The sequence below is a fragment of the Felis catus genome, chromosome B4, assembly GCF_018350175.1.
Source record: "Felis catus isolate Fca126 chromosome B4, F.catus_Fca126_mat1.0, whole genome shotgun sequence".
NCBI classification, from domain to species: Eukaryota; Metazoa; Chordata; class Mammalia; order Carnivora; family Felidae; genus Felis; species Felis catus.
The window spans coordinates 38,713,994-38,737,916 of NC_058374.1; the positions used below are offsets into that span (position 1 = coordinate 38,713,994).

Below are 23,923 nucleotides of genomic sequence, written 5' to 3' on the forward strand. Positions count from 1 at the left end.
CTGGAGTTAGTCCGGGGGTGGGGCACAGGCATGTAGATCGCCTCTACACCCTGAGGGTGGCACAGAGGAAGTGGCAGTAATTCTGCCACAATGGGATGGGCAGGTGAGAGGGGCATTTAATCTGGTCTTTGAGAACCAGTAGAGTCCCTGCAGGCAGAACAGGAAGGAAGGCTGCTCAGGCAGAGAGGATGCTGTGAGCAGAGGCCTGGAGGTATGGCTGGGCACTGTGGCTGCAGAAAGGCCAGCAAATCAGGTTAGGGGCCTGGGGACAATCTTGCTGGCCACACTTAGTTGTGACTTTTCCCATTTCCCTATACTCTCTACTCCTGGGATGTCAGGGGCCTCTTCTCTGCTCCCATTCACAAAAGCTCATGTTTGGGTGTGCCTTGACTCTTCATTCCTAAGGGGTGAGCACCTCATATCTGAGGTCAGGGAGGGGGCTCCCGGGGAGCTTAGTGATTCTAAAATAAAAACAAAACCAGTGTGTGTTTGCTATGGAAAAACCAGACCCCACCCCACCCCTACCCCTTCCTCTAAGTTAAGTGCCAGTTTCCACTTCTGGGTTCTTGGCCAACGAGTGACCATGCCTGCATGATGGGCAAAAACAATTGGAAAGGAAAAAAAAACAATCTAAGTGGTTGCATTTATAACTTAATGTGGGCTCCTAATAAAGCTGGTTGCAGCCCTGCATAGCGTGATTCCTTCCCCTGCATAGACAGCTTTGTCCTTCTTTGTCTTTTCCTTCTCTCTTGTAATTTCCACTTGCCTGACCCATTCCTGGTGGGTGGAAAGTCCCTCTGAAGCAGTCAGGAAAGTGGGATTTTCTCCGACCTTCCAAATGGGTCAGCTGAAAAGTGCCAAAAGGATCCCTGGGGCGGGGATGGGGAAGGAACTAGTGGTGGGGGTGATCACACTGTGGCCAAAGTCACAGTGCAGATGAGTGGCAGGGCAGGGACCTGGTCTCCTATCTCCATGGCCACCAACAAATTTTGATTGGCTGATATAATAATAATAAATATAATAATAATAATAATAATAAATTTCCTAAATGCTAACCACGTGCTAGACAACTGAGCTAAGTGCTATATGTGCAGTAATTTACTACTTAAAACTATCCCATAATGGTGTGACTATCCCTCTTCCAGAAGAGGAAGGCACAGAACTGGGAAGTGGAGAGACATGGGCAGAGTGGGTGCAGATGTTTTACTTTTATCTGGGCGGTTCCAGTTCTGGCTTCTGGTAACTTCTCTCAGCTTGGTGGCCTCTGGTAGGAGCTAAAAATGAGGGAAGCTTCCAGGGGCCAAGACCCCAGGCAGGGGCCGCAGGAGGAGGTGGTGGGGCCAGTGTTCCTGGGTCGGGAGAAGCAGCTGTCACTATCAAGATACCAAACTGCTTAGGGGAACCCTCCGGGGGGGCCCACCTTCTTCTCCCTGGTCCTCCATCTCCTCAACTTTGAGGCTGGGGATCTAGCAGCTGCTAGTGCTACCGTGTGGCATGGGCTGGCCTGGGGCCTCTGGGCTACTGCCGGTGTTTCATTTATATCACCGTATTTGTTGTGTGCAGGTAAATGAAAGTGGGCAACTTTTCTGGACCAAACTTAAGGTTTGATTGCTAACTATAGTGCCATGTGGATGGTGCTGTAGGTGGAACCTGAATTAAAATCCTAGCACCAAGAAGTCTTAGTCTTTATGCTCTGAGAGATACGTTTTCCTAAGTACATGGGTTATTTTTTACTTCATTTGAAAGTGCCAACATGCATTACATGGATCACACAGGGCTCCACTCATAACCTGAGGCAAACGGTTTGGCTTTTTCCTTGTTCTCCACGTTTATACATAAACAGAGTTTTTGGATTCTGTGTGTAGATGGGTGTCATCCTTTGCTATGTGTTTCCTGCGTCTTTTTGTAAACTGCAGCCTGACCCATGAAATGAGGACCTCCTTAGTGCTTCTGAGAAGAGTCAATGAGCAAATAAAAATAGTACTCGTCAGCAGTTTAGAAGACTGGGTGTGAATACCAGCTGTCACCTACAGCAGTGTGACTCTGGGCCTCAGCTTCCTCCTCTGTAAAATGGACCTGATGCTAGTCCAGCTTTGTCTCCCTTGCAGGGTGGCTGTGAGGATCCAACAGGATGGTGAATTCACAACTGTGTGCACTGTAATTTTACAGCCTCAGTGCCACCCAAGAGCAAAGGAATTATTACAACCAAATCCCTGAGAGCTTCTCAATGAAGGACAATGTATGGGTAACCCTATAGAATATATCAGCCAGAGACCAGGTGTCTGATAGCCGGAGACAGAGTTTCACAGTTTCTGTACCTAAACCCATCCACCTGCTAGTAGACTCTATGTAGACGACTGTGACAGGAGACCCTGTTCCCAGGTGACATGAGGAATCCGCTACAGAAAAGTCAGGACCTAACTTTAACAGAGTAGATTGGTTCCAACAGGAAAGTCACTTTAAAAGAAGGGGGATACAAATATTAACACGATTTAACTAAGGTTAATGTTAAGATAAGCCTCAAAATCATGAGAACCTACCAAATAACCAGTGATGGAAGGAGACAGGGTAAGAATGATAGAGAATTACGTTCTCTGTAGAAGTATAGAGGAATCAATTTGGGATTATACATTGGAAGGCTACGGATAGTTGTAGGGGACCTTTTCCAAAGGTGATCCTGGAAACAGCCCATTGACACCAGACCAGTTCCCTGGGTTTCCACTTGCCAAGGTTAAGTCTGAACTTATGAAAATATATTGAGATATTATTTTTCCTCGTCTTCTTTTATCATTCACCAACATCTTACTTTCTAAGCTCTGTTTTACCCAACGTGTCCCGAAAATGCAATTTTTTTCAACGTTTATTTATTTTTGGGACAGAGAGAGACAGAGCATGAACGGGGGAGGGGCAGAGAGAGAGGGAGACACAGAATCGGAAACAGGCTCCAGGCTCTGAGCCATCAGCCCAGAGCCCGACGCGGGGCTCGAACTCACGGACCGCAAGATCGTGACCTGGCTGAAGTCGGACGCTTAACTGACTGCGCCACCCAGGCGCCCCAAAAAATGCAATTTTTATATAAGCTCCTGATGGATGGGTTTACTGAAGGTCAATGGTCCTACATTGACCACCTGAAATTTTCAGTTTGAAAGTATGACAAAAATCACTTTAGTTAGAGAAGTCTTTCTTAGAAGGCAGATATAGTTAAATGTTATTCCTTATTTGTATTTTAGTGAATTTGTTGTATCAATGATTTCCTATTTTTCTAAACTTAAAATGGAAGTTTAACAAATATAAAGTGCAGAGATCTTAGTTGTACAGCCTTTTGATCTTTTTCAAGGTGCATACATACATTGAAGGCTATGTATTTCCCACTGAGTACTGCTTTGGCTGCTTTCTGCACATTTACACGTGTGGTAATTTCACTATTTTTAAAAAAAATATTTATTTATTTTGAGAGAGAGAGAGACAGAGAGCACGAGACAGGGAGAGGCAGAAAGAGAGGGAGAGAGAGAATTCCAAGCAGTCTCTGTGCCATCAGTGCAGAGCCCGATGTGGGGCTCAAACTCACCAACTGAGATCATGACCTGAGCTGAAATCAAGAGTCGGATGCTTAGTGGACTGAACCACTCAGGCGCCCTGGTATTTTCATTACTCTCTCCAGGGCTTTCTTTCTTTCTTTCTTTTTAAATTATTTATTTATTTTATTTTTAGGGAGGAGAGAGGGAGAGTGCACACATGAACAGGAGAGGGGCAGGGGGGAGGGAGGGGGATGGGGGGGAGGGAGGGAGGGAGGGAGGGAGGGAGGGAGAGAGAGAGAGAGAGAGAGAGAGAGAGAGAGAGAGAGAGAGAGAGAGAGAAATATCCCAAGCAGGCTCCATGCTCAGTGTGGAGCCTGACCCGGTGCTTGATCCCACAACCCTAGGATCATGACCTGAGCCAAAATCAATCGTTGGCCGCTCAAATGACTAAGCCACCCAGGTGCCCCCTCTACATCATCCCCTCTTTCCCCTAGTCTTTCAGCTCCAGCCTCAGGTGAGGAATACAGACCTATGCCCAGAGTATGCCACGGTAGAAAATCACCCAAACAAGTCTCAGAGACGGGCCAGCCCCTGCTGATGGGAAACACCTGGCACATAGTCAGGCGCTTCCTTGTGGAGTCAGACCTCACCAGAAATGGCAGCAGGACGGGCAGCTTTGACAGGTTTTGAAGGCAAGCGTGCAGTTAGCCCCTTCTCCAAACAGCACACAGTCTTTTCCTTGCCTTTGCTCCAGCCCTTCAAGATGGCCATCCAGCAGAGGCTGGGAGAGCCTGGGGCCCCGAGGCCCACCCCGGCAGGACCTCGTGCAAGCATGGCTTCCTTCCTTCCTTCCCCCAGTACAACGCTCCGCGGCAGGGCGGCTGAACTGTTAGAGCATGCAAGCACCTGAAAGGAGCTCATTACATAAACAAATACCTGATCCCAGGGAAGCAAGTCATTCTGCCTGTGTTTCAGGGCCTTGAGAAGCCACCTCTGGCCCCAACATCTCCTAGAGTCCTGGCCAGCAGTCAGAAGCCCCACCCCTCCAGCAGTGTCAGCCCCTCATTTAACTGTCTCAGGTGTACCTATTTTATAACTGAAGACGCTGAGCCTCTCCCGGCAGACCCAGGGACTCATCACTGGTGTTGCTGGTCTGGGCTTTCATCAGGCTTTGAGGAAAGAAAAAAAAAAAAATGGCCTTCACCCAGAGTCAATTTCTCTGTCCAAGCTTTGGTACGTGGAGCACTGAGACACCTCCTGAGAAGCCTCTCATAGCAAGGATGGATGTTCAGAGGTGGCCCACTCAGGGTGACCTCAGGATCTACAGGGTAAAGAGCAAGGGCAGGAGGAAGGCCCCAGAGCCCAGGGTGTTGGGGTTCAGGGGGGTGACAACGACAGGGCAGCCACATCACTCAACTCCAGGGGGAGGTGTACACATCAGAGGCCCCGTGAGCGGCTGCCCCTGGAGTTGTGCACTGCACGGCACGGTCTAGGCGGGTGCACGCAGCTGCCTTGTCAAGCTCATTTCTTCCTTCTCTGTCTCATTCCTTGCCAAGACTTGGTGCCTCGGGTGAAATCTTGACTTTTACTGGAAGTTTACAAATAGGGACTGGGTAGCACAATATATAGTGGGTGAGCAAATAAGATAGGTGTGTGTCTAAGGGGTGGGCTGCCCAAACCCACTGGGGGTGGGCAGACATTTGGGGGCTGGTACAACTGACAACCCCCCACCCCCATATACCTTTTTAAACATATAAGACTTAACTTTGATCTGCAGGTAGATATCCCCCTCTCTTCTGGAGGATAGTGGATTAAAACTGATTGCAGATAAGCCCAGGCTGCTAGTGGTTTATCAAAAGTTGTTCTCTCCTCCTCCCATCATAATGGAGTTGCAGGTGGGTACAGGGACACCTAACTAGCAACCACATTTCCCAGACCTCTCAGCAGCTAGATCTGGCTGAGTACTAGTCCTTGACAACGGAATGTGAGTGGAAGTGCCACTTCCAGGCTTGCCCCTACACATCTCTACAATCTGTCCCCTGAGAGTGGGACCACAGATGTGCCCGAAATCTAGCTTACACCACACAAGGACAGCACCCCAGAGCACTGCTTCTCTAACTTTCAGGCACATTAGAATCACCTGGAGGGCGTTCACAGTCACAGGTAGTTTGGCTCCAGCCCCAGAGATTCTGACCCAGTAGATCTGGGGTAGTGCCGGAGAATTTGCTTTTCCAACAAATTTCTGGGGGATACTGATGCTGCTGGTCTGGGGACTGCCCTGGAGACCACACACTGCCCTTAGGGATGGTAGAGAAATAAGAGAGCAGGAACCTGGATCCACGTATGACTATGTGGAGCACAACAGCTTGTCTGCCCTGGACTGTTACAAGAAAGAAGAAGAAACTTTTTGTCCTGTTGGGTCTCTAACTGAATCATATCTCCACGAGTCAGAGTCTTCTCTGCACAATGTCCCACTCAAACAGAAGGCAAAAATAGGTCCTCTGTAGCTCCATCTGGAAGGGCAACAAGTTGGTCCTCACCTAGACCGGTGCACAGAGCCAGGATACAACTGCGGGTGGGAGGCTCCGAAGCCCAATCTGGTTGCCACACATGCTACCTCCCAAGTCCTACGATAATGTGCATCCTGTCTCCTCAAGTTATTGACAGACCCTTCTTCTCCTGGCCACCAAGGCCTGAAGCTTCATTTTCCTGTCTGGTCGTTCTGCAGCCTACCACAGTCTGGCTGCCCCTACCACTCTACTCAACCCAAAGTCACTTCTTTTTTTTTTTCTTTTTTTAAGTTTTATTTATTTTGAGAGAGAGAGAGAGAGAGAGAGAGGGAGGGAGGGAGGGAGAGAAAGAGAATCCGAAGCAGGCTCCACGCTGTCAGCACAGAGCCTAACATGGGGCTCGGACTCACAAACTGAGGTCATGACCTGAGCTGAAATCAAGAGTCAGACGCTCAACTGACTGAGTCACCCAGGTGCCCAGTGTCTCTTCTTTTCAACCCCACTCATGCCCAGCTCCACCTAAGTCTCACAAGCTGATGACTCTCAGGAGCCTACTGAGGCTTAGGCTCACTCATGTGGCCACGAGTCCCTGACTGCTAGCCTGTCTAAAACTAAGCCAGGATGTCCCCCACAAACCCAGCCATCCTGCATCCCTAAGCGTAGTGACGTTCCCACCCTCCCGCCACCCAGTGCACTATCTTCAGGATTATGTCCCACTTCTCCCTCTTTTTCAGTGTCACTACCTCCCACCCCAACACATACTACTTCACCAAGCTGTCCCCCTTCTGCAGGCTCCTCCATCAACTCTTAGGAATTGATTCATTCTGATCTTCTCACTGTTACCACCCCACCGCAGGCCTACCCTTTGTCTACTGTTGCAGTGGTTAGGGTGGTGGTTCACATATCTGTGTTCTCTTCTGAGATTAACTAATTAATCAGTCTATTCATTCACTGAACATTTGAGGCCTTGCTATGTGATGCAATGGGCCAGAGATCAAAGAGCTCACAGCTGGGGAGACAGCCGCATCCACGTCATCCAACACTATGCATGGAGTTCAGAGAGAAAAGAGTCTGTCCAGGTGTGCAGAGGAGGAACTACTGGCAAGAGTTCAAGGACAAGTGGAAATTCAGCAAAGATGGTGACAAAGCAGCCATTTGCCAGGCTCAAGATTCTGGACTTCATTATGAAAGCAATGGGCACCACCGGACCCTCTAGTCCAGGGAATGACAGAATTAGAGTCACTACTTATGAGGTTACAGTAAATAAACCCAAATGGTTTCACAGGTTATAAACCAGATCCTGGGGTTGGGGAACAAGCATTCCTTTAAATGAATTTTAAAATCCCCCACGGAGCCCAGGCATCTGAAGGGAGAACCAAACCTGTGTCTGGTTGATTCGCGGTGGCTCTGTAAGGCTGCGGTGGAAAGGATGTCGTCTAAGACAGTCAAGGGTAGGCCAGGCCGGCTCCTTGTCAGTCCAAGGCAGCTGGGCCAGGCTGCCTCACTGCACCCACCAGTGGACCAGGCTAGGGGAGCAAAGGAGCCGATGGTGAAGCAAAACCCTAAACCCAATAAGGAAAATCACTGCCTCTCTCCACAAAGACCACAGGGTTTTAATTTTGACACATTAGGTCTCAGAAACACCTTCAAAAATTAAAAATGCATTGCCTAATATGCATTGCACTGCTCCCTCTAAAAACCAGCTTCATTATAGTGAAGAATACAGTCTGTAATTTTTCCCATACTCTGAGATGGATCTGTATTATAATTTCCCCAGTCTTTGTGAACGAATGGATGTAGGACTTCCACCCAGAAAGAGCTGCTCTTTTCATCACCCACGTGGAGACATGTTCTTGAGGCTCTGTCCTGGCAGGGGCTGCTTGGTCATCACCCCCTACGGGAAGGCTGACACTTGGCATGAGGGGGATTTGGCTGGGGAGAGTGTGTGTTCCTGGAGCCCGGGGCGGGGGGGGTGGGGACAGGCACGAAGGGCAGTCCTCTTTTCCCATGACTCCCAAACAAAGGGGGAACTGCCAAAGGGATGCTAGGAATGTCTGCTGATGGTATTTACGGAGGTGGGGGGATGGCAGACAGGCAGAAGCCCAGGTGTGTGGGGAGGGGGAGTTTAATTCAGGATTTCCCTCACTACTTGCCAGCACCTTGGACAGCACCTGCCTGTCTCTGTGCCTCAGTTTCTTTATGATGAACTTGGTGTTCTAGCAGTACATGCTTTCAAACAAGTTTGTATGTAGAACCTAACATATAAAACAGATAAGGTGTGTATCTTCTCTGGCTGAAGGGGTGTGCTAAGTCCCCTTCTCCGCCCGCCCCCGCTTCAAGCCCATTTGAACAGTGTCTCCCCCTCCCTTACTCCCCCTGAAGCTGGAACCATGCAAGAAACCCAGCTCTAGCACTCTAGGAGACCAAGATGCAGGCATTAGGTTTTTTATTCTTTAATTTCATATTGTTCTCCACACTTGTCCCCAGTCAAAATAAGCGAGGGGAGAGCTGTTGGGGCCTACCTCATAGAAATCTACTTCCTATATCATAGACTTACAAGCTATTTTAAGAACTGAAAGTGACCTCTGAGATTATCTGAGAAACTCTTCATTTCATCAGTGGTTCATCTTCTCCTGACCCGCACCTGGCCCCAATTCTATCCCATTTTTTCCCTTTTTTTATTGTGGTAAAACAGACGTAACATAAAATTTACCATTATAGCCATTTTAAAGTGTACAATTCTGTGTCATTAAGGGAATCCGCCACTATCTAGTTCAGGACTTTTCATCACTCCAAATGGAAAACTTGTACCCATTAAGCAGCCACTCCCTACTTCCCTTCCCCCCAACTTCTGGAAACCTCTAATGAGCTTCTCTAAGGATTTGCCTACTCTGATTACTCCATATCAACATAATTATGCAATATGTGATTTTCTGTGTCTGGCTTCTCTCACTTTGCATAACGTCTTCAAGGTTCATCCATGCTCTAGCACGTATTAGTACTTTATTCTTTGTTACAGCTGAGTAACGTTCACTTGTATGCATAGAGCACCTTTTGCTTATCCATTCATCTGTCCATAGGCATTTGGGTTGTTTCCACATTTTGGCTATAGTGAATAGAGCTGGTGTGAACATTCATGCACACGTTTTTGTCTGGACACCTGTTTTCAATTCCTCTGGGTAATGCCTAGGCATGCGATTGCTGGGTCATGTGTGTAACTTACTGAGGCATTGCTGAATTTTCTTCCATAGCCCCGCCTCATTTTTCCAATATGGCATCTGTCCTGGGCAAATGGGCCCAAGCCTCCTGGAGAACGGCAGCAGCCCTGTATGTGGGCATGTGGTTGGTTATTTCTGTCCTCTCCAGGCTTTAGCTCACTGTTTGCTTGCACAGATGATGGCAATGATAATGATAATAATGATGACATAATTGTTATACTACTTCTCACAGTAACTAAGAAGCGGGCAATCTTAAGATCCCCATTTCACAGATGGAAATTCAAAAACACACAGCCTTGTCTGAAATACAGGTCTACCTCTCATCCACAACCTGTGCTGCCCTAGAGGAGCCTTTCCTTCCCCCTCCCCTACCAGCCTCCAGACAGTCTGGAGATACCTCCTGCCAGGCTCCTGGTGCCTGCCTCCCAGGAGCATGCCCTAGTCTGGCTCCCGCCAGGCCATTTCATGAGCTGGGCTGCTTTCCAGTTTCTGCCACTGCATCAGGCTTCTCTGGTTAGTGCCCAGCCCCTAGCTGCTGATGAGAACACCTGTGGCCAAGAGGCTTCCGGCACAGCTGAGAAGCCTCTCAGCTAGGGCCCCAGGGACACTGGGGCATGATGACTGATCCTGGCTTCCTCTCCCCTCTCTGCAAGGCAGCTCCCTGTATGTGTGGGGTCATACTTCCCATGACAGCTTTCCAGACCCTGTATATAGCCCAGGAAACTGAACCTGGGCTGGTCTTTGGAGGCTGCACCTGGGCCTTGGGGTCTGAGGCCATGTGACTACAGGAAGGCCAAAAGGCTGCCAACTATAGACAGACCCTGGGCAGGAGGCCAGCCAGTGCTGCCCTCTCTGCTCAGTTCTGCTCTGCCATCTCAGGCACAGAGTTGGGATGGAAGCAGCAGGTCTCCCCTGTCACCCCAACATCTGCCCACAGGTGGCCCAGTCAACAGCCAGGTGCAGGGGCCTGACAGAAATTGGAGAAGGCCAGAGGGTTGGGTGGTCATGACTCTGAGGGCAGAGGGAGAAACTTCCAAACATCTACAGTCCCCAGTGAGCCAGACAGAAGTGGGAGACGCTCTGGAGGCCCTGCAGGCCTCCCAAGCTTGGATTTAGGGCTCAGACTGGAGCTGGAGCCCCAGGGGTTATCTGTTCTTAGGCACCAGGATGCGCTTTCTCTGTTGTGTGTGTATGAGGCTGAGAGGGGTATAAGACTCGAAGCAGTCTAGAGGATGTGGGAGGCACTCCGGGCCCCAAATCAATGATGACCCTGGCTCTCAGACTCAACAAGGACTCCCACCAGGCTTGACTCATGGGACCAGGGTCCTCATGTGCTGGCCCCCTCTGCTGCCCCCTCCCCCAGGGTGGGATCCCCAGCTGAGTGCAAATTGCCCAGAACAACCTCCTCCCTACTCCCCAGCTGCAGCAGCTACTCACTTAACCGGAGTCTCTGAGAGATGGTTGGGAAATGACACTGGTCTTAGCCCACTGAGCACACCTGTGGGCTTCAGGGTGGGGGTGGTAGTGGTCCTTGTGGGGCAGCTTAGGCATGATCCTGAGTGCAAGCAGGAAGGGGGCTTTTATCCCCTCCATCATCCCTGGTGGTAGGAGGAGGGGGCTGGGGAGTGAAGGTGGATGTGAGCCTGGCTCCCTGATGCTTTATTTGCCTGTCACATGTATGGAGGGAAAAGTACTGTCACTCTTACCAGCTGTGTGAACTTGGGCAGGGCCCCCTATGTACCTGAGCCAGTTTCTTCCCCTGTCCCGTGGAGATGAGAAGGCAAGGACCCAGAAAAAGTGACCTTGAAGGCCAGTCAGCACTGGTTGAGTGTGCAGCCTGCTTCCTCCTGACCTCCCCAGCAGTAGAGGCCTCCACCAAGGGGAAGAGGGTAGTCTGAATGCTCTGTTCTCTGGCAGGGATCAGCCAGGCTAGAGGAGAGATGCTCTGGGCTGGAAGGAGGAGGACCCCTGAAGAAGCCTTCATTATGGTGCACATTACTTTGGCTTAAGTACATTCACAACCTGCTCGTTGGGAACCAGAAAGGCACAGATACTCCCTTCCAGGCAGCAGGAAATGGGGGGCGGGGGGGGGGGGGGAAGCCTGAATGACATAAAAACTTGTCCCATTTCCCAGAGAGTAGGATTTGTACAATTTCTCATTTGCTTTCAAAATAGGGCCTGTCTTGTTTTTGGAGCAGGACACCATGGCTTAGCTGTGTGAATCTAAAAGACCATTCCTTCCAAGGGGTTCTAAGTTGGAGGCCCCTGAAATTATATGAAAAAAATTTTTTTTCTTTTTTACCATTTATATGCTGGAGTTCCATAGGTTTTAGCAGATCCCCAAAGAGGTTTAGGACTTTCCTTAACAGAAAGGTTAAGGTTCCTATTTTGGGTAGTTATAGACAAGGCCTGGATTATCAACTCCCAAGAGAAAGGCCTTGAGTTAGGCACAGGATCGGAGCCCAGGGGCCCCAGAGAAGCCGAAGAGGCAGAGCTGGGGCTGGAATCCAGGTTTCCAGACCCTGGTTGAGCTTGCTTTCTACCACACCACACAGACCGATAGAACTGTGTGCTTATGTACATAAGGGTGAGGGAGAGAACATTTACGCATCCGAATTTAAATTCCAATTTTCACTTTGGGACTTGGATGTAAATCTGTTAGGTCTTAAGTCCAGAAAGTGATGTAATTTATTGAAGAGAATGTGGAAGCCGCTAAGCTCCCTGATAAATAAACCATATTTTCTTTATCTCAGGTCTGTAGAAACATATTTTCTAGGGACTTAGAAACCCCCTTGGAAAGCATTCGAATCTTCTCCCTGGAGGAGAGCCAAACACACAGATTTGTGTCTTTTTAAAGATATTTGACCTTTCTGGGCAAGGAAATAATGCACTCGCATGGCAACTAACCAACAACCCCCACACGGTTACCCTAATTCTTTCCAAAAAAGAAGGAAGAACTTTAGTTCCATGAGTTCTAGAGGGAGGATGTTATAGAAACGGACTTGGCATCAGAACACCCTAGATATTGCCCACATCGGCTCCCTAACCATGGACTAATTACATCATCACCATAAGCATCACTACCCGAGGTTTGGAAAGCCGCCTGCAGGTCCCAGGACTAGAAGATGGAGTCAGTCTGCTCCCATCTGTAGGCCAGAGAGACGCAGAGGGTAGATGTCTATCTCTGCTCTCCCTGAATAGGTCTGAGAAGAGGCCCCCAGGCACCTATCTCTGGTTTTCAGCTCAGTGCCTGGGCTTTGGGAGGACTGCAGGCTGCCAATGGCCATCGTCTCTGAGCTCCCACTGCCTCTAGTTGTTACTGAGCCTATTAATACTAGACACTGGGAACTAACGAGCCTACGGTGCTTTGGAACTGTGAAGAGCTCTAAAAGGATGCCTCATTATTATTGATGGTGATGATAATGTGTGGTATGTAATATTTATACACCACTTTGGCTGCTAACTTCCAGAGTGAGGAGGGAAGAATTTAAAGCCCAGCCAGCTCTGTGGGTAGCAACTGCATTCTTGACACCTCAAACAGAGTCTCTACCTCTGGTCCCCTGTGCACCACTGGTCCTTGAATTCTTTCTAAGATGGCACATCAGCAATCCAACCTTTGGAAGGTGTGGGCTCACCTCCTGCCAAGGATGCACGGGACACTGGGCAAGAATGAGGAGAACAAGGAATAATTGCTTTCTGTGCCCACCAGCTCATCCAGCTTAGATTTACCAAAATGCTTCATCAGGCCGGATCACGTGCCAGCTCCCCTGCCTCCCCACCCTCACCAATTTTGAGACCAGACCTCCCTGGGGTTGAATCTCAGCTCTGCCATCTGTTAGCTGTGGGATTTGGGGAAAGTCTTTAATTTATGTGTGCCTCAACATTCATGACTGTAAAATGGGGATAATACCACTGACTTTATAAGTCTGTGATGATTCCAGGAAATAATGTATGTTAAAACATCACACCATGCCTGCCTGGCACATAGTAGGCCATCAATAAGTCATAGATCCTATTACACTCATAAGTGTCCCCCATGCTACATTGTTGGAGGGCTAGCACCTGGGCAGAGTACCCTATGAGAATCCCTAGAGGGGGCAGTTGGGATAAGAGAATTCATCCATCAGTTATGGGGCGAAGGTCAGCAACATAGCTTTCCTACTTCCTACGCACGTATATGTTTATTTAAATTATTTCAAGACAGTTCAGAAGTGTGCTTAAACCCCTGAGTTTACCAAGTGGGAACCTTATATAAGTTAAGATACTAAAAGACAAACGTGTAGTAATGAAAAGTAGAGCACAAACCTATTGTTAATGATAACTTTCATAAGGGAGGAATTAATGACTGTTGTTGTTAGTAGTATTATTCTGGTCCCAAGTTCTGGTTCCTGCAGCTCACTTCACCTTCCAGGGCCTCAGTTGTGAATAAAAGAACAATTCCAGTCATTTAGAGCCTTAGATTTCAAAGCAAAGACTTGGAGGCCTTGCTGCCCCCTTGCCAGCCTCCCCCCTTTCCTCCTGTGCTCTCTACCCGATGTCCTTGTGACATGACGTTTGCCTGACTGAGCAGGTTCAGGTTTGAAAGGCCAAGCCTTAGAGTTCTCAAACTTGCAACAGAATGGCCCGGAAGCTTCGTTAAAACATAGATCTCTGGGTCTACCTCCGGGGAGTTTCTGAGTTAGCAGGTCGGAGTCCACCCTGGATTTTGAGGTTCTAATAAGCCACTAATAATTCAATAAGATGTTGATTCTGCAGAACTTCACTTTGAGAACAACTGTCTCAGGACCATGCTTTTCACACTTGCTGCACTAAGACCACCTGAGGAGTTTGTAAAAATCTGGCCTCCCAGGCTGCAGCCCACGTGAATGAAAGCGGTGTCTCAGAGACCAGGGTTCAGAGGCTAGGCCTTCCTCTAGCCCCTGTGCCCACGTTCAGTGCTCTGGGGTCCCCAAACTGTCAATAACCTCAGGTGGGTGGACTGGGGCTCTGCAAACCATTTGTTAGAAGACTAGTTAGTAAATGTCCCAGGCTCTACGGCCCACATGGTCTCTGTTGCATATTCCTCTTTGTTTTGTTCATTTGCTTCAGCCTTTTAAATATATAATTGTAGCCTGTAGGCCATACAGAACCATTTTGTGGACCCCTGGAGAACAGTGAGTCATGCAACTACCAAATTTGATGATGGAGATTGCTACTTACAATTAGCATTATTTGGACAATACAGGAACACCAAGGCAGAAGGTAGACCAACTTAAAGGCATTCAAGGTACAATGTAAATGTGGCTTCTGTGCTATCTCTAACTGCTTCTTCCAACAGGTCTTTATATATTAAAAAAAAAAAAAAAAAAGGTGGAAAAAACTCCCTTTTCAGTTCCTGGTACTAGTACTTGCTTCCTAGTACTTGCTTGGAACTTGAGGTTTCCAGAGCAGTGAAAAGCCCGGAGCTATCTGCTCTGCCATCAAGAAGTGTGAATTGCTTTCTGAGTATTTCATTTTGTTCTAGCACTTCTAGTCTTAAATTCCTGTCTCCCTGCCTCACCTCTCTCCCCACAGAGAGTGGGATTTATTTCTCCCAGAAGGCCTGGCTTCCCTAAAGCCTCTCTGTGTGCAAAAAGCACCCCAAAATGTGCAGTCACCCAAAGATCAACTTGTCCTTTGGTAACAAAGCCATACCTTTCCCCATGGCAAACCATCCGCTTGGCTTCAGTATGAAAATGGTCATGCCTGGAACAGCTAATCAGTATCTCTGAACAGACTTAGAACTCCTACAAGCTTTTCGCTTTCCAGCATATTCCAACCCTCAGGCAAAATGGACTATTCTCACCTCTCCTCCTGTCCTTTGTTCTTTTCTTTTGAGCCTCTCAACCACACTAGAACCTGTGAGTGAAAGATCCAAACTGACTGTTTTAAAAACGTAAATGCTTTAAAGGAGAAGGATGGAGACCTGGACAAGGAAATGGAAGCCTCTGCTGTTTTCCAAAGACAGAAATGACTAACTAGAATCTCAGGGCACCTGAATGGCCCGCTCATTTAAAGGATCTGTTCTGCTCCAAGTGGACCACCATCTAAAAATGTAACCAAAATGGAAGGTCAAGGGTTGAAGCCTGGGCTGACTCCACAAGCAGGCAACTGTGCAGACTCTCAGTGCCCTGTGCTGACAAGGGACTGGTGCTCTGTTTAATGCTCTGCTGTTGGCATCTTGGAATTTTTAATGATTTAATCTTTGAGCTTGTGTTTTGTAAGTGAAGCCCTATGGGACAGTGGGCATCAATGTGAACAGAGAGAAATGCTCAGTGCGTGTGTCCACTGTTCTTGCTGATCTCATTTGATCCATGATACCCATGTGAGAAGGGAGATGATTCATTTTCAGAAATACCAAAAAGCTGTACCGTCTAGTTAACAATAGGTTTACAACCTTTGGAAATATGTTCAAACCTGCTCTCCCCCCTCCTCCCACTCCCCAATGGAGTCCCAAACCCTAAGACACTTCACTTCCTGGTTATTTTTCCCCTCTCCATTTCCTGGGCTTTTTGTGGGCTTTACAATGAGCATGGGCTAAAGACCCGAAGTCGCTGATGCATCACCTCAGGGAATGTACATTTGTTCTAATCAGACTCCTTTTTGCCTTACATGGGCAGAGGCGACGTCCAGGTAAGGCTGTATCCTCTGCAGGACTCAGCCAATGAGGAACCAGGGGAGGGACCTGAATGCTAGGAGATAAATTGTCTGCTGTAACTGTCCCCTGTGTGCCTGTCCATCAGAAACCTGCTGTTGCAAGAACGTTGGTTAAAGCCTCACTTCACTGTGCTCTGAGTCTTGGCGTCCCTCCTTTAACTGGGTCAGTGGGCTTATTTCTCACATCCATGAGCACAGAAATCCAGGGGACCCTTCAGGTGTGGAGTTCAAGGAGCTGCAAAGTGAGTGAGTACAAGATAAGGTGTTTGGTTTTTGACAGAGTAAGCAGGAGCAGATGACCCAGGGAGGTCAAGTTCTCTGCTGGAACCAGAGCTGGGTTCAAATACAGAAGGTGAGTGATGCCTTGTAAGAAACACCAACAGCTAAGGAACCCTATGATACCCTGTCCTTTCCTACTTGGGGTCCTTCCTGCATCAGTCACCTACTTGCACTGAAAAGGATGAACTAAAGGGAAGAAAGGTCCATGCACTATTGCCTTTCCTTTCAATCCTTCCTTTCCCCTTAGGCTGGAAGTGGAGTGTGACAGTGTGTTGACAGAGTATTCATGTATTGGGGAGCTTGGGGGGACTCAGTCGGTTAAGCATCCGACTCTGGCTCAGGTCATGATCTCACTGATCATGGGTTTGAGCCCTGCGTCGGGTTCTGTGCTGACAGCTCAGAGCCTGGAGCCTGCTTCAGACTCTATGTCTCCCTTTCTCTCTGCCCTGCCCCCACTCGTGCTCTGTCTCTCTCTCTCTCTCTGTAAAATAAACATTAAAAAAAATAAAAAAATAAAAAGAATGTGCGTGTATCAAGAAGTGAAATAAAAACAGCTGAGGTCGTTTTGTGCATCATTTCCAGTGTTCTGAGAAGAACAAAACATGAGCTATGATATTTGCATTGTGTGATTTTGGTGATTCTACATAGGAGTTAAATGCTCGCATACGTGTGTTTAAAACCAGCATTGCACAATATAAAGATGAATACCAAAATGCATGCTAATCATTTAAAATTTTAATTTTTCTTTACTTGGAATGCCATTAAGTAGCAACCAAAACCACCATGACAAGTCAAGAAAGAGACCATGGAAGACAGGAAAAAGCTCTACATTTACTACTTTCAATGGCACTTTTTCGTGCTTTTTGAATCAGGGGGCCATATTTTCATTTTGCACTGGGTCCCACAAATTATGTAGCCAGCCCTGGTTGTGGGATTTCTCCCTAAGCACACAGTCTTAGTGATGACTGATAATCTCCCTCTGGAAATATCTATTTTGTGGACATTTACTGAACTCATACTGTTTGTTCAGCATGGTGCTAGTTGTCAGGGACAAAAAGTCAATAAACATAATTTCTATCCTCGAGCAGTGGTAAGGAATATAATTCTGAAATATAAGACATTGTTGTCCAAGTGTCAGAATCCTAGTACTTGTCTGTAGAAGGAGGTTCTGAGAGAGAAATGTCTTTACAATATTCTAAGGGCACTTATGGAAACATGGACCTTTACCTGTTGAAAAAGCTTCAGAGGTTAGCTTACCACATCTGTGTGATCAAACGGGATAATGGAAAACTTCTCATAATTTTACAATCTGTTCCAAACCTCAGACAAACTGGACAACACCAGCCCAACCTTGTTCTTTGTTCTTTTCTGAGCCTTTAAACATACTGGAATCTGTTGGTTAAATGGTCTAGGCTGATCTTTTAAAAATGTAAATGACATAAGCAGAAAAGGTCTTTGATTAATTGTTTCCAATGGAGAAACACATTTTCATTTATATTGAAGTTTGGCTCACATGAATCTTTCAAAACTTGAGCTCCCTGTTCAAAAAAGAAGAACCTGTAAGTCAGGACACAGGTGAGAAAAACTTCAGGTTCTCATCCACTGCCATCAAAGAGGGTCACGGAACTCTATTTCAAAACTTACTACTTCAAACCAGATCAGGGAATGTCAGAGCAATTTCCTTTAACATTTCCTGAGCCTCTGTAATATCCTCAATTCTTGAATTCTTGGCATTTTGCAGTAAAACTCCTTAAGCCTTTAAGAAGGGCCTGATGCGTACACAGGGCAGTGAGGTGGGAGGGAGCCGCTGAAATCCAGATGCATCCTGCCTGCAGTCATGTGTGGGGAGTGGAATGGCCCAGTGGGGAGGGAAGGGGCCCAGAGGAGAAACTGGGGGCTTGGCTGGCCCGGGCGACCCCCTCCCTCACCCCATCCCCAGATGACTGGCACGTAAGATCAGGGTTTGAAAGCACAGGGCAGCAGTCACCACCTGGTGGACCCCCTTGTCAGCGAGACCCTTCTCCAGAGTGCTCACCTTGGGCAGCCCACACACTCTGTGCCCCTCTACAAATTTGAGCTCTCCAGGCCTAACTCAGCCATCCGTACCCAGGCCAGCCAGGAGTTAGAGATCCTTTCTTTGGTGGGCAGATGAGAAAACTGAACCTCAGTGAGGTCACGTAACACATGAAAGGTCACCCAGGAGGAAGGGGCAGGGCCGGGATCCCAGGCTGGAGTGTCTGACCCAGAGCTGGGCTCTCTGCCCTCCACCGCCCCCTGCCTCACACCGCTTTTCCTTCCCCTCCCTGAGCTCCAGCTGTGGCTTGGGTGAGCGCCACACCACACAGCTTCCACTCAGCTGTTTTCTCCTTTCTTCCCTGGGGGTTTCTCAACAACTCGATGCTTGGAGGTTAAGTATTGGCAGGCCTGGAGGCTCATAATAGGTGCCAGGTGAATATGTAGGCACCTAAATATGTGCATATTGATAAGCCCTCCCCTCAACCAGGCAACAGACAGCACACCCCCTTGTAAGTACAAACCTCATGAACCTAGGAGCCCACAAGAGTCCGCCAGAGCAGGGACGTCTACAAGAAGCAAGGTCAATGGTCTGAAGGAATTAACAAAGGGTTCTCTTCTGGGTTCTATCTCCTCCCTCCACTTCTCTCTGTAGTCTCCCTCCTCAACTACGCTCCCAAAACAACCCAACAAAACAGCTGAACCTCCTTCTCCATCAATGGGAGTGCTGTTAATATATATTATTATTACTATATGTTATATACTGTTATATAACTGTTATATACTGATATATACTATAACTATGTGTTATATACGTACTGTTAGTACGTACTATTGTATACTATATATACTATTACTATTACATACTATTTATAGTACTATATATATTATACACTATATATTACTATAGATACTATATACTACATATATAGTATATAATAGTAATAGTACTATAGTGTATAATAATATATGATACTAATAGTATATAATATGTAATATAATTACATAACATATATACATATTAATAATGTACCATATGTATTAATATGTATAGCATATATTATATTATATATTACATATTATATCCTAAGCAACATTAATATATCTTACATAATTATATATATATACATATAAAACATTGTGTTATATAATATTATAGTATACTATATACTAGTTTGTGGTATACTAACTCCCATGGGAATTAATAAAGGTTGTGGTAAACAGGTGTTCTACGCCCAAAACCCAGGCACAGTGCTGGACATGGGAGTCACAATGCCAGCTGCAAACATATCTACAGGAAGAGACAGCGGGAGCGGCTGTTTTACGTGGGGCTGACAGGACTGCTGTAAATACATGTCGGGGCGCACCATCACGTCGCTGTCTAGGTTCAGGAATCACTCAGAGAGAGGGCTCCTGTCCACTGCCAACTACTCAAGAAAAACCATGCTGAGTGGACATCTGCTGGGGAGGAGGCACATCTGGGTGGTCTGCCTGGGAGGACAATGCCAGACACGGTCACCCTGAACAGGCAGCTCTCAAATATCAGAGCGTGGCTTATCCACTCTGCAGTACTCGGTGTCGCCTCCCGCTTATCTCACACACGGTTCACAGTTCCCATGTGCCCCTTGTTGCCGTACTGTGTGCAAAACCATTTTCATATTAACCTTGTCCAAAATGTCAGGAAATTAAGCCGGCTGCAGAACAAACAGCCCTGTGACGCCTTCCACGGCCGGGCAGGAACGACGTGTGGGACCTGAGTGTCCGAACCCAGTGGGCACTACTACCAGTTCGGTACTATTATTTCAAGCTGGAGTTGCACAGGCGCCCAGGAGTCTTCTGCCACAATGGTTTTCCAGTTTTATTTTAGTGGGAGGGCCCTTTCTTCAAAGGAAATCCTACCTGGAAGGCAGCCAGTAACCCAGATTAACCCCCAGCTGTTGCAGTGAGGGACCCAGGGCCCTGCTCATGGGGCTTGCTCCTCCCTCAAAAGCTCCAGGGAGCACAATATGAAAAGCAGGCTGCCACTCCTCACTTACTAAGTTATTTGCTCACTGACACAACGTTTCTCAAGTACCTACTGTGTTCCAGGTGCTGGTGAGCCAGCAGGGAAGAGGACAGGGGAAGCCCCTGCTTTCCTGAATCTCCCAATGTGGCTGGATGTAGCAGAGCTAAGTTCAGATGATGGAAAGTGCTATAAAGGACTAGGGCAATGTGACTGCGGGCCAGGAGAAAGCTACTTAATTTTTTTAATGTTTATTTATTTTTGAGAGTGAGAGAGACACAGCATGAATGGGGGAGGGGCAGAAAGAGAGGGAGACACAGAATCCAAAACAGGCTCCAGGCTCTGAGCTGTCAGCACAGAGCCGGATGCAGGGCTCAAACTCATGGACCGTGAGATCATGACCTGAGCCAAAGTTGGCCACTTAATCAACTGAAACACCCAGGCGCCCCAGGAGAAAGCTACTTTAGTTGGGGGTATCGGGAAAGGTCTGTCTGGGGAAGCAAAATGTGAACTGATGGCACAACAAGAATCTGGAAAGATGCCCTGATTTTGACCAATGAGGAAGCAGACCCAAAAGAGGTGAAGTGACTTTCTCCAGGTCACCCATCAAGTCAGAAGCCCGAGCCAGTCCTTGACCCTGGGTTTTCAGGGCTCTCTCCTTTCACAGTGTTTACTAAATAGCCACTGCATGCAAACAAGGCAGGGGACATCCAACTGCCCACAAGCCACCAACCATGCCCTGGGGTTCGGGGCTGTCTGTCATGACTCCTGGCACCCTCTCAGCCCTGCTCGGCCAGTTAGAGTCTGGGAGCGCTGTACCCCAGCAGACAGCACCATGCAGTTGACATCCCAGACCCACGACCTTAGTTGGGAAAGATTCCTCCTCTCCTATCTCCCTGGCGGCAAACTGTGGAAAGTGCTCCTTACTGCTTCTATTGTTGGCAAGATGGTGGCTCACCTGGAGGAAGGCTACCTGGAAAGTCAAGCTGCTGTGGGGTTAAATGACTTAAAGACCAGCCAAGTCAGTTTTCTTCTTATAGAAGCATTCACAAAACCTCCGGCATCACACACAGGTCTGTAGGTATGTCACACACCAAGAGTCCAAAACCAGGCTCCAGGCATGTGCTCCTACGATGCTGAACATCAAGGGAAGCACTATGCAAACAGCTTCTTCTCCTACCCCCAGGCAAACAGCCCCAGGCTCTCAGAGTGTTCCCCAAGTCTCGGAGTGTTTGCCTTTCACCCTCGGAACCAAACGCTGTCCCAGCACTGCACAGGCATTAGCAAATTTGAGCTTCCAGTCACCTCACGAGGTAGGCAAGACGACAATTATTAGTTCCATTTTGCACACAAAGCAACTGAGCCCCAAAGCAACCTGTGCAGGGAACATTGCTAGTGACGTAGTAACAACCACTGAATTCTGATGCAAACCCAGGGCTCCAGACCCCAAAGGTAGCTATCATCAAAACGCTCACAAATTAAACAGAGTATCCACCCTGGTTCTCTCTCTCCCACCCTTCCATCTACATCTTATGCCTTGGAGGGTACTTAGGGGTATTTCTAGAAGCTGTCTCTTCTCTCTGAGCCACTGCTGTCTCATCATGCGTGCCCACCTGCTGGTGAGATCTAAAGCAATTCAGACCCAAGCTGAGATGCTCTCCTGCCCCTGCAGACTGACCCCTCCTTTCATATTTTCCAGCCAGTTCATACTTGTCGACACTGCACACATCACTGGTGAAAACAATGCACCCTAGAACCATCCACATCTTCCTTCTTCCCATATCAGACCAGCCAACTGCACCTGCAGGAATGGACAGGCAAACACAGGTGACAGGGCCCGCACAGCCATGTCCCCGCAAATACGCAGATGTGCCCCCATAGGACTCGTGGACAATCTGCTGCACGGACCTGCGCATGCAGAAGACACACCAGCTGCCAGCATTTAGCAAACTCTGTTTTGCACGAGGTACGGGGCCAAGCTCCACACAATTCTACCTAGGATTATTCTGGACCGGTCACCCCCGGTTTATGCATAAAAGCCAGCTACCAGAATTCAGGTGACATTTTGAGGAGAGGCAGACTGGCACTGAGCACGCTGGGCGGCACGAGCCACTCAGAAGCCCAGAGCTCCCTCCCAGGGCCCTAAGTGCAGAACGGCACACTGGACAGTATGATTAGGGGCACAAACGCTGCGGCCCCGGCCGACCCCAGTGCGTGCACACGCCCATCCTGAGGGACCGGAGGCCCCCTGCCCCCACCCGCACCCAGAGTCCGCTCGACCCCGCCAGCCCAGGCCCCGCCACCGTCCGGCTCAGAAAGGCGGCGGGGGCGCGGGTAGGGAGGTGGGGGCGCTCCTCCGCGCGGGGCTGGGGCGCGACTGGCGGGCAGGGCCCCCTGGTCCCCGCGCGTCCTCCCTCTCCCCCTCCCCCCGCGCGCTTCTCCACCGCCCCCCCACCCCACCCCGGCGCTTACCGGGCCTCCCGCAGCGGGGCTCCTCACGCAGCGACGGGACCCGCAGCCTCCCGAGGCGCCGCGGCGCTCGCCTGGGCACCCCCACCGCGCTCCGGGCCCTCCCACCTTCAGAGGGTCAGGGTGCGGGCGGCCCGGCTCCAGCCCAGCACCCCGGGCACTTCCTGCCGGCCCGCCCCGCCCCGCTTCCCGAGCGCCCACCCTCCCGGCTCGCCCCGCTCCGATTCCCGGGCTCCGTTCCTCCCAGCCGGGCTGGCCTCGCCCAGAAGCCCTGAGCTGGGCCGCCTCTTTGTTTGGGAGTTGGCCTCTCTTCAGTTCGGAGCTCACAGAGCCAATTAAGTCGGAGTTAGGGGCAGCTGGGTGGTTGCCCGGGGATCCTTGCCGGGAGGGGAGGGGCGGCTCACAATCTCGCGTCTGCCCGCCGCTCCCGGGCCTCCCGCCCTGGGGCCTCTCTCAGGTCTTGCTTTTCCCTAGTTTCCTCCAAGGCTCAGGTCCTGGGAGACATTGGCCTGTGGGGGCTCCCAGGGACTCTAGGCACAAGCCCCTCTGATCCCAAAGAGCCGCCCCTCTCCTTCGGCAGATCCCCTGTGCGTAGGGAAGACTCCCATCACCGCCCTGTCCCAGTGAGAGTGTTGTGGACCATGGGCTTTATGTTTCCTGGGCCCAGGGAGAATCAAGACCTCTTCCTAGACTGGAGGCAAGAGGAAGGATGGACAGATCCCTGGCTGGGCCCTTGCGGAGAACAGGTGCAAAGCTGCCACTAACTGGCTGTGTTCTAGCTGTGGAGCAGATTATTTCTCAAAGCTACAAAGGCCCCTGCTTATCCAGCCATGTGCTTCTGGAACTTGACTGCTGCGAGCAAGGTTACCCATTTACCAGGGTGCTAGGTCAGGGAAGACGTTGGAGGCTGGGATTGCTGACGGAGGCATGGCAGTAGAGAAAAATCAGCAGAGCCGACAGTGGTCCGTGTGAGAGGAAGACCTGAAATGGGAGTGAATGCAGAAGATGCGGTGGGTGTGGGTTCTACAGAGCTTGCTGTGTGTGGTGTACATGGAGAGGTAGAGAGGGGGTCTGAAGAAGGACCATGGTGGTGCTGTGAGTGTGGAAGTCTGAGAGCAGACTCTGGGTGATGTGAAGCTGAGTTTGGACAATGTGGAGAGGGCCGGGCTGAGGACAGAGCCCAGGTAGATGTTTGAAAAGGAGCCAGAGAAAGAAACTGGTGCCATCCAGGAGGGTCAG

At 49.1% G+C, this 23,923-nt stretch overlaps 1 protein-coding gene across 7 annotated transcripts in view; it reads right to left on the bottom strand.

Annotated features, from left to right (window-relative positions):
* The window catches only part of TSPAN11 (tetraspanin 11), a 74,202-nt gene extending 51,142 nt beyond the window's left edge, over positions 1 to 23,060 (bottom strand). The window contains exon 1 of one of the 7 annotated variants that reach the window (XM_023256683.2): positions 22,688 to 22,990. The gene's annotated coding sequence lies outside the window, so the exon portion shown is untranslated. Of the gene's footprint in view, positions 1 to 7,409; positions 7,585 to 22,687 lie in introns of those variants that run through there. The other 6 variants (XM_045061262.1, XM_023256685.2, XM_023256684.2 and 3 more) reach the window with 6 other exon arrangements.
* Positions 23,061 to 23,923: the final 863 nt, after the last annotated feature.